Below are 16,812 nucleotides of genomic sequence, written 5' to 3'. Positions count from 1 at the left end.
TTAAGAGTGTCAGCTTCCTCTTTATCCCATCTGTCTCTCCCCCACCCCATTGTTCTACCTCTTTTTCTTGTATCTTGAACTCATGTGCTCATAGGAAAACTATGAACCTTTCTCTTTTTCTCTTATCAGACTATGTAAGGGGCAGAAAAAGCTAACCCATATAACCTCAAGTCCAGGTTACATGTTGTAATTTTAACACTCCCATTAAAAGCATAGGGCTACTTTTATCTCCCAGCAGTGTTTAATCTTTGGGTTTGTCTCTCTGAGAATGGTTTTACAGGGAGAGATTGGTACTGCCTCAAATATACAGCAGCTGCAATATTACAGTGCAATATCACGGAGACCAGTGGGGAAAACACGTAACAGATACTGCAGGGAGAATGGAAAGACAACACAAATAGGGAAAATAACTTTAATAAACAATCATCTATGTAATGTTGCTAGTTTTACTTGTTAGTAGAAAGTAGAATATATATTTTTTTAAATGACTTCATAATAAATATTCTGTAGTGTTTATAATAATGAGGGGATTGATTGACTATGATTAACAACAAAGCTGTAACATCTGTATAGACCAATTTTTTTTCTAACTATAAAATATTTTTACCAGCTTACATTTTCCCAAGTATGATGATAATCCTTTAAAAAACTTCTGACTTTTCAGGATGAAGAAGATTGATGTTGTCTTTGCATGCTTCCCTTGTCTTGTAATATTTACTATACTACACTGTAGTATTCTATGATAGCTTTTCCTCTTACATTATTCAATTTAAATAAATTTATTTTCAGTAAATGAACCATAAGAGCTAAGTTTTTTGATGATGCTTATAAATATGCACATATGCATCCTTCCCATGAAGCTTTATGAATCAATTTAAATAATGAACTTTTTCCCCTCCAAATTTTTAATCAACACTTTCACATTCAAGGAAACAGTAAAGAAATTAAAATAAAGGGAATAACCACTATATATTACATTTACCCTTAAACAACCCCCTTTTCTTAATTGTTTCCTCATTTCATCATGCCTGTTATAAATAAGAATCAAAATAAGAACACATTGGGTAAATATTAACTAACAAACAGCAATTTCCCTGCCCTTTGCTGGGAGAGAACATAAACTCTCAAGAACCTGCTTTATCTTCAAGAGTAATTAAAATTCTTTTTTTAGTCAGCTCACTTCAAGCTCTTTTAAAGGTTGAACTTTTTCCAATAAGGTTTATCTTTCTTTCTGCTGAATGTAGTTGTTTCACACATCACTTGCGCTTTCCCTGCGGTTCAGTGACATTGTAGGACCTTATGCTTAAACTAATTGCTGATTGTCCAAGCTGTTGCTACGGTAGGATGATGAAACTTTGGGTTCTAATCACATTTGGGCTGTTGCATTTCATTGGATAATAGAAACAAGGAGGCTAGCAAGTAAGAAGTTGACTGGGCAATTTAATTTCAGACATAGAATGGGATGAGTTGGGATCCTGCCATTTCTAAAGGGCAAAATCCAGATTGGATAGGGGTTATAGTGCATTATTGATGACTAATGCTCAGAGTATAAACATAAAGGCTGCATCAGCAAATTCAAGGTACTATATTTTTTGCAAGGATCAGGAAAGTTCTGGAGATTTCACAAACAACTGATTGCAGTTGTGTACACTGTTGAATTTGCAATATGCAATTAGATACCGATTGCAATTAATGGGAACAGTTTGTTCATTCTGTTTCTGAAGCATTAAGAATATGAACTCTGATACGTTTTGCAAGGTTCATTTTCTTATCTTTCGTCCAATGTGGGTGGGGGAGTGGGAATTGTATCCACAATGAACTGTCCTCATACCCATTTAGCCCTTTTAATTTTCTATGGGTGGTCTTATTTAACTGTCACATGTGGTACCTATGAGAAGCTCATAGTGGAATTTTAGGGCTGGCCTACTTTACTGTTGGAAGAGCCTAGGGAGATTACTTAGGTTGAAAGAACAGAACTCTCAGGTTCACCAGATAAAGGCTATTACTGCTAGCTCTCTCTGTTTATGCTGTAATACTGATGAAATGGGCTTTTTCGACCAGATCGTAACTCTGTTCTGCACTTGCTGTAGTTAGGCTTATTAAAAGTCTCCCATAGGAAACAACTATGAGTGACTTTTTTGAACTTAAATTCTGCTACAAGATAGGGAGGACAGAGGAATTGAGAAATGGACTGGGAAATCTATGATTAATGTGTACAAATATTTAGAAGTGAGGGCTTTTTTGTGTGTGAGAATCAGTTTTTGATTCCTGATGACTGCTTGGACAAGTCTCTATGGATTTCTTGGCAATTTTTTTTTTTTGAAGTGGTTTGCAGTTGCTTCTTCCCTAGGGGTGAGAGAAAGTAACTGGCCCAAGATTACCCAGTCAGCTTCATGCCTGAGACTAGAACTCACAGTCGCCCAGTTTCTAGCCTTGATACCATGACCATACCTTTTAAAAAAATAAATAGAGGGACAATTATGATGCAAGATTGTTTATTGGTTTAATGGCTGTTTTAAACCACCCAAGGTTGCTTAAGATGGGTAGCCCTATACATCTTTTAAATAAATAAGTAAGGCAATACACCAAGCTGGCTTTCTGTATAGAGGTGTACTTAATAATTTAAATTATGACCTCTTTCAGTTCTTAAACCTCTTTTGACAACAACAGGACTCTATTGGCAAAGTGAACATCTTAGAAAAATCAAGGATTATGTGTCATGCAGTGGTCAATCAGGAAACTCACAACTATGAAAAAGAGGGCGATAGCCCTCTCCTTGTGCTCCTTATCAGCTTGTCATGGGGTCTGTTGAAACAGAGGATTTGCTTGAAAGAAACAGTGCAATTAGAATTCTGTTTTTTTTTCTCCCATTTTATTCAATTAGCTGATAAATCACAGCAAAGTTAGTTTCATTTCCTCAGCCCCAAGACTTGCAAGGATGCTTTACTTCTTTTTCTTGCATCACCAATTTTTCTTCTTCTTTAATAAAACAGAATTTCAAAAATGAAAATTAGATATTTTTTTCTTGAACTCCACAATCTTTCTGTTCTGCTCAGGTTGAATCATCTGTGCATGCAGATTATGATATAGATTTACCATATATGTGCACTCTTCTAACTACACCCCTACCAATGATATAGAATTAACATGCTGTGAAGTGTTGAAGAGTAAAGTGTGGGCAGGCGGTGGACAGTATTATAACTGTACCCCTACCTATTCTTCTTCTTAATTGAGAATTAATGGCAGTGACCTTTCTTTCTTTCCAAGTCAGATGAAGTGGCAGCTGGGATTGCTATAGCTAATGATTGTTTGGCAAGTAAAACTTTTGATTTTCTTACACCAGCTAAGGTTCTCTGCAATCAGTAGATTAGGTCCTGCAACAGTTTTCTCTGGCACTCTTCTCCTAAATTGTGCTCTCAAATGCATTGTGGATCTTCAGACCACTCCTTCAGCAGTGCAAACACTGCCTAATGCATTTTAGGATCAATACCCACTTTTTCTCTGGATTGAAACCAATAGTCCATTTTCAGGAGGCTACTAGAGCTAAGTCTATTGACACCATTGTCTCCACTTCCTAGAGTTTAAATCTCTACTTGTAATGTCAGCAAAGCATCTGATGCTGATACCAGCCCATCTGTCTTCCTTTCCTTCTTATCAAAATTATGTCCTATGGAAATGTCTTAACAAAGAATTCAAACTGTTTTGGGTGTCTGTATGGAAATGAGAAGAGCCACAAGAAGCCATGTCTGAAACCAGGCTCATCACGCAGCGAGTTTTTAAAGTACGGTGTCTGTCATTCTGGAAGTAATAAACAGCCACTGATGACCCTTTAAGAATCTGTTTAGGACTTTAAAATTACAACCAACTTCATATCTAATTGCAGCATATTCTACACTTTAATTATGTATTATTTAAGTAAATAAGTTTTTTTTTAAATTCACTACTTAGTTCCTCATATTTAGTTTTAGTTCCCCAGTTCTAACAAAGAGAGGAAGAAAGACTTGCCTCTACAGACCTTTTCAATACTGTGCGTGAAATATTTATTTTTAGATGGATCTTTCCAAATACATCCTGGAAGGGTGCAGTCAGACCGTTGCAGAGTAAAGTGGTCAGGCTGTTTTCTGGCTTCCTTTCCTTTCAGATTGCAGCCTAAGCAAGGAAGTCAAGGTATAATGATGATGGCGGCCTTCCATCCTCTTCAGTGCAAGATAGTTTTCTGTTAAGGCATTTGGAAAGTGCTGCCCTGACATATATTGTAGAGATTTCATTTTAAAAAAAGCAGGGGTGGTGGTGTTTCTTGCTGGTTTTTTCCTACCAGGCTATTCTGTGGTATGGTAGACTAGGACTGGAGTGGCTGTGATCGACTCTATAGGAATATCATCTTACTGACCAAATGTTCTATTTGGTAGTCTGCCAATTCTGAGTGCATGACGCTGCATTTGGATGGATGACACAGTATAGAAATATTGTTAATGTACAGTACTGTTCACTTATCTGCCTCACTGTCATCTTTACTGAGCTAGCCAGGGTGATCTTGGTTATGTTCTTTGTTCTAGATGATTTCAGGATGCACATTATGCCTTCTGAAATAGGAGTGGCTCAGGATTTCATGTCTTCTATTATCATCATACACCTGTTCCAACTATTATTTGACTCCACACATAGCAGAACATATGTTAGATTTCATTTTCTGCAGCTAGAATTGGTTCTCATTTGAGAGAGACAAGTTGCTCCTTGCTCACGTTAGATTGATGGTTGATATAAACTTTTGTTTCAGTGGATGACCCATTAACAGGGATCAGTCCAGATGCTAATGGATGTGAATGGCTTCATGAAAGCATTTGGATAATTTCTTATATTATATGTCAGGAAATTAATGAACTGGCTGATCTGTTGAAAATAGAAATGACTGGGCAACTGAACCTATTGCTCTAAGTATCCTCTTTCTTGACTCAGAAGCTTATTGGTTTCCTATGGTGGGAGCTGAGAGTGATGACGGGATAAGATGTCAGTTAGACCATAAGAGAAAGAATTCCAGTGACAAATCAGGTTGAGTCTGAATCTGGCCAGTCTGAAGACTGAAGATTTTTCTGCAACAAAAGCAGCTCAGAATGTTTTTCCACTGCTTCTACTGCATCAGCACAGAACAGGCTTTCTTCCATCAAGATATTAGTGGAATGGAGCCAGAAGAATTAATAATTTGATTGATTCTTTGTACACAAAGCCAATGGCATCATTACTGACATGGGCCCAAGTGTTGAGGCAGATCATAAAGTTATAATATTGGCAATATTAATCCTATTATTTGGGGTTCTCTTTGGCTTGTGTTTAGATGAGGGCTATCATCTGCTTATTTGACTTCTAACTGTCCTGCTAGATTAAGTAGCAATAGCATTTAGACTTATATGCCGCTTCACAGTGCTTTACAGCTCTCTCTAAGTGGTTTTACAGAGTCAGCATATTGCCTCCAACAATCTGGATCCTCATTAAACCAACCTCAGAAGGATGGAAGGCTGAGTCAACCTTGAGCAGAATTAACCTGCAATACTGCATTCTAACCACTGTGCCACCACAGCTCTTCTCCAAATTGAGTAACATAGGAGTTCCTGCTGGTTAAGGGTACTTTTTGTTGGAGGGACTTGTGTTCCTGTCTGCCCAAAGGAGACAGTAACCAGACCTAGGAAATCTGTGCAATTATAAGGTAATTTCAATCATGCCATTTTTAGGAAATGTAAATGAGAAGGTGGTGACTTTGCAACCCACATTCAAATGTTTCTGATTTTCTGAATTTCCACTGAGGTATGGTACCAGCTCTGCTCTGGATACCCTGGTGGATGGCAGTGCCAGAAACTGGCTGTGTGGTAAGGGGACCCAGACCCTGTTACTTTCTTGGAACTCTTAACACAGGGGTGTCAAGCTTGCGGCATCATGTAGTCGTCATGTGATGTATCGCAACTTTTCCCTCCTTCGCTAAACTGGGGGTGGGCGCGGCCAGCATGAGACGCATCTGGCCCATGGGCCACGAGTTTGACATCCCTGTCTTAACAGCTTATTATACTATCAGTCATGGTATAATTTTGGAACACCTGAAGTCATTGGGTATGCAGGCCTTATTTTACAGTGCTTCTAATCCTTTATACTCAAAGAAGATACTGGGGGACTGCTATCTGATACATAGGCCATTGTCCCCTGAGGTTTACTTTTCATTCTTTGTGGACTTCCACATCTTCATGAAACCTCTGGATTACCTGGAATTTGGGAGTCAGGACTCTTATCCTGATGATAGTTGGCTATTTTACTCTTTATCATTGAGCTCCAAGTTCTCAAGATTCCGAAATGCACTGGGTGAAAGAGAAAGGAATAAAAATAATTCAGACAAAATTGTCTAATATGAATCTGGACTTGGAGATTATATTTAGACAGAGTTGTGTTCCTCTTGAAAGAGCAAGTTCAGCTTTCTGAATCATCGGTTGTCACTGGATTTACTGGCTGTTTGGTAGGACATGCCTTTACCCAATTACTCTTACAGGTTTGCTACCAGTGACCCCCTTTTAAGTTGCTTGGATTGGGTGATAATTACCCACACTTTAGTTATATCGTGTTAAACTATTATTTTATTAAGGAAAAATGTTTGAAAGTTGCATTCAGTGCAAAAAATGGCAGCTACGCTGCTAACAATGCAAAGTACAGGGATCATATATGATCCTTGTGCTGAAAGATCCACAGTGATTTCTCATTGACCAATTCAGAGTGTTGGTATTGATCTCAAGTAAATTTATTCGATACATTCATGTCCTGCCTTTCCTTTAGGGATCAAAATGGAATTCATAATTTCCCAAGTTTTTCCCTCACTAACTCACTAAAATGGCAAGGTTGAGGGGAGGATTTGAACCAGGGTCCTTGTCCAGTTCCTTAACCACTGTACCAGAATAACTCTTTTTAAAACGCTGAATTGCTTGGAGCGTGACTAACTAAGGGACAGTCTCTTCTACCAAGGAACTGTCTGACTAGAAAGGCCCTTTAAAGATACCTCTGCCCTTAGAGATCTCTTATTTTGACAGGCAAAAAAGTATTTTCACCTTCTGGGCTAAGAAACACAAACCTTCAGGTATTTGGTCTCATTTTCTCAATTTTAGCTATTAATCGTTAAATTACTTAAATATATATTTTACTGTTTGTTTATTGTACTATATTTTAAACTATCTTTATTTATTTTTTGTTAAATTATGTTAAATGCCTTGAAATGTAGAGTATATATTATATGAATGAAGTTGTTTATTTTTTTGTAATAATACATTTCTTTAAGAAATTTGAGTCAGGGTCTATACTGCAAAATTTGGAAAATATGAATAATAACCATTCTACATGATAAGATGAGAAATTCAAATTAGATAACTGTCCTTTAAAAGGTAGGCCAGATGAAAATGTAAAAATAATTAAGTATGTTTGCAGCTTTTACCTTTCTGGAATATTGCCTCTAGAAAGTGGCTTGTTGGGGAATATAATTCTCTAGTTCAAGCTCTTCAAGCGCTATATAGCTAAGACACCTTATCTTGCATTGTGCCCAAATGCCTGTAATTTCACAAACAAAGCATATTTCACATCTAACTGCAGAGTTTACACATCCCAACAATTCTTAGAAGTCTCTTAATAGAAAACTCTCATTTCATGGGATTATGAAGATCCATATATAAAACTTCTTAAACTTCATAGGATCAGTTATACGGAAAACGATTCGCTAGTGCTGATCGTTCTATTTTAAGTATTGCGGTGGTTCCTGCAGCTTTATGTATGCAATGCTTTTCATTGCCAAAATACTTAAAATACTTGATAGTAGGCTAAAAATAGCTACATTATTTGCTCTGGAAATACTGTTGCCACATATGCTCATCCCTGAAAACCAAATACACCCGATTATAACAGTATCTTCACAAAAATCCTTTTATGAAAAAAGGAAGGATGGAATTAACAGTTTAGTAATCACAGTGATTTTAATTTGAAATTATTATTGTGCATTTCAGAAAGTTTGAACTCCTGTTTTGTTTTTAGTGCACTTTAAATGAGGGTTAAGCAGTACTGTTTTTCAGAAATTCGGCAGAAGAACTTTAGCCTAAATCAGCAGATGTTAGCACTGAATTATTTTAATAGCAGTGATCTGAAGATTAAAGGTTTAGAGTTACATAACTAAAGATGAACAGAATTGCTGTGACATTAGTAAAATAAAAAATATAACTGTCATTTTGAGCTTTATGTTAGAATATACATTTCATTTTTTAATTATATAATGGCTTGATTCCTTTCTTTCAAAGTACAATTTTAAATATGTTTTAGAGCATCAAAATTCATTAAAGATTTAGATGTACCTTTGAATTTTTTTTTGCCTAATTGTTAGATTACGTGCCTCAAATCTGTAAAAACTTTCCATTTGTCTTTCTCTTTGTAAATTTATCTGAAAGATTGAGGCAGGTTCATATGTACTTACTTTGGAATTCCTTTCATTGATTTCATTATTAAATAAACATGGTCCATGTTAGAATTCCTACAAAGGTTCCTTTTGGCATTTTGTTACAGATATTATTCTTCTGATGAGAGATTCATTTTTGAAACAGTGTAGTCACATGCATATGAGACTATCAATTTCAAGATAGGAAATGTTAGGCAAAGAATAGAAAAAATAGTAAGTAAAAGAAGTTACAGTCATGGATAGCAGAAAGGGAAACATAGAGAAATCTGGTACACATTAGTGCCATTCACTATCCTACCCACCAGCCTTCTGTCCTTGCAAATAAGCTTTGATTCTATAAGCAATAAGCTTTGATTCAACATCTCTATACTAATTCAAACATTGGCTCTTGTTTTTCTGAATTTATATAATTTTTTTTGAAAATCTCAAAAATTTACTGAAGCCAACATGCAAAAATAGTTTTAAAATCCCATGATCAGTTTATGTTCACTTTTCTCATTTATAATTTGGATAAAATATGAGTCATAGTATTCTAAAAAAAATTGAAAGCATTTTTATGCTTCCTCTACCTGCATTGTGAAATACTTTGATAAACGTAGCCCTAATATGAAGTGGGTAACGTACTGCTTCTCTGAGCATCAATTAAGATGAAATATAAGTGATGGATCTTGGGCAGTTAGGCCTGCAATCCAATAATAGACATTTTGCAAAAGATGGAATGTGGGTTGATTTAAAGATTTGCTGTAAAAATAGAATATCTGCTATGCTCCAAAATATTCACAGCTAACTGGATGCTGAAGAATTGTAATTTCAATGTCTGCTGAAGACGTAATTGTCCTTTAAATTACTGCATGGAGCTGAACTGACATTTCTAGCTTCATAACCTCTGTCAAACTCAAATGGAGAGGGTAAGAATTGACAGCACATTAACAAACAGCGCCAAGAAAATGGTGTGTCTATATACTTCCCTTTTTGACAAAGGAACAAAAATATGTTGGCGATAATTCTAGGACATGGAATTATATAGTAATTGGAAGGTGTTTTCATTAAGTCAAAACTGCTTCATTATCAGAATTTATTTGAAGAACTTGTGGGGAGAAGCTCTAGGGAGAGATGTGATTGGTAAAATGAATTCTGTATTGCCTGTTCACACAGTCTTTTGTGATAAATTCATACTATTCTACGTAATGTGACCCCAAATTTATTTATTTATTTATTAATGGAACTTGTATGCCGCCCTATCTCCAATAGACTCGGGGCGGCTCACAACAATTAAAACAAAGCAAACAAACCATTAAAACAAAAAATCCAGGTTAAAATTAACAAAAATTCAATAAAACCAGTTAAAATTTTATTAAAACCCCCATCAATCCAGGGCAGCCAGGTGAAATAGCCATGTTTTCAGGCCACCGCGGAAAGAGCGAAGGTTGGGGGCCACCCGGAGCTCCAGAGGGAGTTGATTCCAAAGGGTGGGTACGCCCACAGAGAAAGATCTCTCCCTGGGGGTAGAAGGCCAACACTGTCTGGCTGACGGAACCCTGAGTAGGCCCTCCCTGTGGGAACCCACAGGGCGATGGGAAGCTGTTGCTGGCTGCAGGTGGTCCGCCAAATATCTCGGGCCTAAGCCATGTAGGGCTTTATAGGTAATCATCACCACCAAATGGTTAGTACTATGCATGGTGAGCTAAATTTTATCTTTATTCCTAATATTTCCTAACTAGTTCAATCAATCAATCAATCAATCAGAATAGAGCTGGAAGGGACCTTGGAGGTCTTCTAGTCCAAACTCCTGCTCAAGCAGGAGACCCTATACTATTTCAGACAAGTGACTGCCCAGTCACTTTTTAAAAACCTCCAATGATAAAGCACCCACAACTTCTGACGGCAAGCTGTTTCACTGGATAATTGTCCTCACTGTTAGGAAGTTTCTCCTTAATTCCAGGTTGCTTCTCTCCTTGATTAGTTTCCATCCATTGTTTCTTATCCTGCCTTCTGGTGCTTTGGAAAATAAACCCCCTCCTCTTTGCTGCATCCCCTCAAATACTGGAATACTCTCAAATACTAGTTTCAAGGAACTAGTATCAAAGTTTATTCATCAGGCTATTCAAATGCACAACTGCATTAAAAAGTTATTCCCCTCCCTACTTTTTTTGTGTTTGACACTGCAGGTGTATTAAAATCCAAATGCAATTTAAGAAATATAGATTTTCTGTTGTATTTTTGTTCTATACATTATTGTATAGCATGCATAGCATATGACATTATGAATACGTTAAAGTATTTATTCTTGTTTAATCCATAGTAAAATCGTGATTTTTGTGAAGACACTGTAGCAATATCAGAGGAGAAAATTTGTCACAATATTAGAGAGAACTTTGTGAGTTATCAAAGACAGATGGCGTCCTGCCAGGCTTATGTCTATAAGTCCAATTGGACAATGTTGAAAATTCAAATGTCCTTTTGTGTAGTTGAGAGCTGTTGTAATTTTAATCAGTGACTTGTCAGGAAAATAACTTAAAGCATCATGTTTCTGCTTTTAATGACTTCTCTCATGGGAAGACATCTGTAATTGGTTCTCCTCTCACATCTAATTTGGTCATTCTTGTTGTACAATAGCATTTATCCTGACCCTAGCTGTAATTCTTGCATGAATATTTAAAGTAGCCGTTTAGAGTAGGTGAAGAAAATAAAAACTGAGGTCCAGAGGAAGAAGTGCTGGTGACAGCTTGGGGAGGTAGAGAAATATTCTGTATTTTGAACGAATACACCGAAAAATACGGTAGTTAATTGGTTCGTTAGATTTATATCCTCCAGAAGCTAAAGATAGTGGGGGTATTTGGGATCTCCTTGCATTTTTAGCCCAACAGCAGTCCTTTGAGATAGGTTGGATTGAGAGAAATTAGGGAAATGGACCAAAACCATTGTACCATACTGGTTCTCTGATGATTGCTTATCTGTCTTTCAGCATATGATTTTCTTTTGGTTCTGAGTGAAAATATTACACTGGGGCTTCATTTATAGGATTCCTCAAGTCATTTCTTACTTGTTTCTGAATTGTATACATATAGCCATTATCTTTACTGAATTTTCTTGTCTAACTGCTCATGCTGAACAAGCTGAAATGTATCCATCAACATCAGATAAGCAAACACTTCAGTCAGAACCATGGAGACCGCTATACATATATGAAATATAAGTTAAGACAGATGTTATTTTATAGAGAAAATTTGTTCTCTAATCCCATTAGACTGCTTAGGGTTTCTTCAAAGTCCTGTGTGGATTTAAGTATTTAAGTATCCCCTAAACACATAGCTAACTTGGGTTTTGTTCAGGGGCAGAAAATATAAATCACCATCACAGTATAGTCTTTGTGCTTCCTCTGTTTTTCCATCTACTGTACCCAATAATTTTACTACTTCCACAGAATCAAGGGGCTTAAATAGGTCATAATATGTTCATTGCTCAGGACTTTTCTCAATCCCTAAGAACCTTAGTCATCCTTTCTCGAGATTTTGATCATTTCCCCCTATTTTAGAGGATTTGAGCAATGGAATCAGCTGATGTTTTTACACTTTTGATGGTCTCAAATCCAGAAAGAGCAGTATGTTTCCTTGTTGCATACAATGCAGCAAGAAATTATTTAAAACACCATACATGTACAGCAGTGGTCCCCAACCTTTTTATCGCCGCGGCCCGCTGAGCGCGCACAGGGGTGGGGGCACGGCCCAGGAGCTTTTGCGCACGGCCCATTGCGCACGGCCTAGGAGCCTTTGCGCTGCAGCGTTCATGTCCCCCGGCCGCTGCGCGGCCCGGTGCCAGGTACTCCACGGCCCGGCACCGGTCCGCGGACCGGGGGTTGGGGACCACTGATGTACAGTATACACATACAGGTATATTCCATAACTGGATAATATATGTTTGTAATGAGATTTCTCAATGCATGCAATGTAATGAAATCTACAGTCAATCAAAACTTAATTTTTCTAATTCTGTTTTTTCCCCTTTCAAACCTCTATGGGATGGTCTTTTTCTGAATCCTAGAATATTCTTAATCTTACACTTGTTTGCGCTAATTGTAGGATATAATTCTGTTTGCTAAAAAAAAAAAAATCCCCACAGAGTAGTCATCACTGTAGTATTTCTGGAAATGTTTTTCCATGCCCATTGCCCATAACATCTGTGAAAAAATTCATAATAAACTATTGCATTCAAGTATTTTACAAAGAAAAGAATTGGTTTTTTTCTTTTCCTGGTAAGTCTTTCCTTTCTTGGAGATAAAAGAACATAGTTTCTTTTATCTGGAGATAGATGTTCCATTATTACATTGTATTTATAAAATACTATATAGACTCAAGAAACTCATACTATAAAATAGTGAACAGATGTTTCCAAATGTATGATCTTAATTTTTCTTACTGTGATTTTGAAGAATGCATTTAATTAGTTATATTTACATACCCAGGACTGTGTTTTTCTTGTTAGATTTATATTCCACTGCCTTTCTTATTTGGCCCCCATTTTTTTTTTCACAACAGCATCCTTGTGAACTGAACTTGGCCTATGAAAAAATTACTAGTCCAGAATGGTTCAGCAAGTTTCCATGGATTTAGGATCACTCCAGACCGAGCCTAACACCTTAATCCCTACATCAGGAGTGTCATTCACAGGCCACGCCCACCTTAGCTCTACGAAGGGAAAAATGTTGTGATACGTCACATGATGGCAACATGACACCGCGAGTTTGACACCTGTACCCTGCATCATACCTTAGCACAGTGATGGCAAACCTTTTTTTCTTCAGGTGCCGAAAGCGAGTGCTGACACCGTTAATGCAATGACCCCTGCAGCCCCCCGCACATGCATGCATGACGCCCCATGCTCCTCCTGCCAGCGTCTCCCCGCAGGGGTACATGTGCATGCGGCCCCATTTTGGTGCTAGCAGGCCTTCCTGAAGCCTGACCTGGGTGTCAGCTCACATCTCCAAAGAGGTGGCTCCATGTGCCACCTGTGGCACGGGTGCCATAGGTTTGCCATCATGGCCTTACATTCCTTACATACGTAGCAGTATGGTTTAGAAAAAATAGTAATATTATTCCTAAATAAGTGGCATATTTAAAATTAGTTAAGGAAGTATGGTATCCAAGAGCTCATAGAGAATATTTTTGAAAGTTTAGTAATCAGAGTCATTACAGAAGCAAACTAATTCATTTAATCTCTTGTTTTGACAGCTCTTTTGGGGGATGTATAGTAGAGGCGTAGTTTTGATTCTCTTTCAGTTTATATTTAGAATTTAAGATAAGAACCATTAAATGAAAAGTAATTTTGTTCTTCGGTCTTTTGTTAAAACAACCTCTTAATGCAGGATAGTATTTTTTCTGTTTTATTAGTATTAGATACTATTTTTAAAATAATAATAATACTGCCTTTATTGTGTACAACTCAAGGTAGAGTACACCTGCTATTTTCCACTCAGCAACAGCAATGTGAGGGGGTTGGGCTGAGAAAAAGCCTTTGGCTCAAAGCTATCCACTTGGCTTTCAGAACTACAGTATCCTGGTTTCTACTCTAGTGCCCTGACTCGCTACCTAAATGTCTCGTCAAATTGTGACCTTTGATTAATTTGATGCTTGAAAATTCCTATTCAGATCACCCCTTGAGCTAAAATGTTGTTTGGAATTTGACTATCCATAGGTTTCATACTCTTCCATATGTTGCAAATGCAACATTATGCAATATAAATGCACTCAAATAAGTACTTATTTTACAGGTATACATTTACATGTACAGAAGTCTTGTCTGAGCGGATGAAACCTGACAGTTTTAAATCAAATAGCTGAGGTCCTGTATTTCTTTCCTTAAGAAAATATCTACACATTTTTGAAAAATATTTGGCTATAATTATAGGCTCTGTTACTCGGTCTATGCCAAACTTCAAAGAAATAATCATAGGGTTCTTAGAAAAAGGGAGTAAGGGAAAAAGTTTAACTTCTTCCCCCTACTTTCTTCCATATATGAAAACAGAAAACATTTTAGATAACTACTTGTAAATAAAAAAAAAAACTGGACAAATTTCAGAAAGATAGATGCAAGTACTTTTCCTCAGGGTAACATTAAATTGATTTGTTATTAGAAAGGAAAGGTTATAACTTGCAGATTGGCTTGTACAATGAAAAACTAAGATGTTTGATAAAGAATTGGGAAAACCTGAATTGAAAATATTGTGAAAGAAAGGCCCCAACAATGTTGTGCATGAAATTATTTTTGACATTTTGAATATTAATTTTGGGTTAGAGAAATATGTCCATTCAACCAATTTTGCTTTATGTAATAATATGCTCAAACAAGCCATAGTTTAATGAGATTTGTGAAATGAAGCTTAGTCCATAATTATTCACAAAGCTTCAGGAAGGTCAGTATTACTTTTTATTTCTTCTGAGAGTTTCACTTTATGTTAAAGAACCACTGCATCTTTCCTAAACAGACTTATCTGACTTGTGATAGATAGATAGATAGATAGATAGATAGATAGATAGATAGATAGATAGAAGACGAGTATTTGAATTTACATGCCTATTCTAATTTTTTTTATCTATTTAAGTTAATATATTTGAAAGCATTTGTTTAGCTTTGCAGAAAAATTAAGGAACAGTATTATGGATATTAGCTGCAGCTACTTACATGTAGTCTATAGTACTATCTAAATCTCTTTATGTAAAGGCCATATCTAAGATATTTTGTTCACACCATATAACATTCCTATGAAGATTTAAAGAAAGCCACTCACATTCATTGTAATGGCTGTTTCAGGTGCTGTGATTAAATGTCTATTAATTTTTGGCTTTTGTACATATTTTCTGTTGTTTTATTGAGAACTACATAGTGTGAATTTTTAAGTATTGTTGCCTTTCTTGGACATAATTCAAGTGAAAAAAGTACTGATATCTGTATATCAAAATCTGTATATCAAAATTAGTTCTGCTATGGTTTAGTGATTTCTTGAAATATGAGTAGTGATGAGGCTATGATTTAGCTTGGAAGATATGTTAAATCTTTCTTTACAGTGATTCAAAATCTTAAAATCTGAATTTAGACTTTAAGCCTTAATCAGAGAGGAAATTCACAAGCCCAGCTATGTCAAACAGTATGATCAACACCTGTTTTTTTGGTTACCATCTTAGTGCTGTTGAATGTCTTTTTTGACCTAAAAAGTGTGGCATAATTATGTATCAAAATTCTTTCTCATATCTTGTTTGCTTTTTAACCTGCTTGCTTTTTAACTTTTAACTATTTAATATTTTAAATTGATTGTCAGAAATTTTTCTTACCTCAATTCTAGAAAAAAACATGAATGAGAGGTAGTAAAATTTCTCTATTAACATAAAACAGACAAATACATAGTATTCATCACTGGAAGCTTTCAAGGAGAGCCTGGAAAAGCATTTGTCAGAAATGGTATAGGGCAGCAGTCCGCAACCTTAAACACTCAAAGAACCATTTGGACCCGTTTCCCACAGAAAAGAAAACACTGGGAGCCACAAAACCTTCCCGTGCCTGACTATTTCTTGAGCAACCACAAAACTAGCATATATAGTTGAATTAAATGTTCTGTTTTCTTCTGAAACTTTTCTTTTCTTGGATTTATTCATGGTTGGCCTATCGGGGGTTGAAAAGCTCAATACATCACGTGCTAGTGGGTGTCGCACATTGGCGATTGTGATGCATATTTTGAGTGACAGGGAGCCGCAGCAGAGGGCTGAAAGAGCCACATGCAACTTCAGAGCCGCAAGTTGCTGACGCCTGGTATAGGGTCTCCTGCATGAGCAGGGGGCTGGACTAGATGACCTACAAGGTCCCTTCCAACTCTGTTATTCTGTTATTACATGGGGCAATTGATTATTATTTGTAGTTATTATCTTTGACCCAAGGTTTTCTTGTGAAGAACTTAACAACTTAATGTAGATCAAAGGTACACAGCTCTTCAGATGTTTTGGATTATAATTTGGTCTATCTCCTGACATTGGCATGCTGGCTGAGGTTGATAGCAGTTGAAGCTGGAAGCATCTGCTGCGTTCCAGGTTTCTCTATGTCTGCTGCAGATTTAAAGCTAAAATAAAAACAGTGCCACATATCATGAAAGGAATGTGTTGTCTGGCATTTTATTTTTAAAATAAAATACCTACATTTCTCAAAGTAAACCCTATTCTTTTTTTAAGCCTCTTCCTTTGCATTAATTTACTTGCTAGTTTTTGCTATCTGTCTCTTGTCACTCTCTCAACTCACATTGTTTACAACATCATGTTATCATTAAGCATTCTCTTTCCTTTCTTCTTTGGCATTTTTGCGTGGCT

General features: G+C 36.6%; 1 protein-coding gene across 2 annotated transcripts in view; it reads left to right on the top strand.

The window, feature by feature from the left end:
- Positions 1-16,812, top strand: part of EPB41L3 (erythrocyte membrane protein band 4.1 like 3) — a 188,713-nt gene that overhangs the window by 34,147 nt on the left and 137,754 nt on the right. The gene's annotated exons all lie outside the window — the stretch shown is intronic.

Source organism: Pituophis catenifer, unplaced genomic scaffold (assembly GCF_029215685.1).
Source record: "Pituophis catenifer annectens isolate HBS135680 unplaced genomic scaffold, rPitCat1.0.hap2 SCAF_3, whole genome shotgun sequence".
Lineage (NCBI taxonomy): Eukaryota > Metazoa > Chordata > Lepidosauria > Squamata > Colubridae > Pituophis > Pituophis catenifer.
This window is presented reverse-complemented; position numbering and strand designations above follow the sequence as displayed.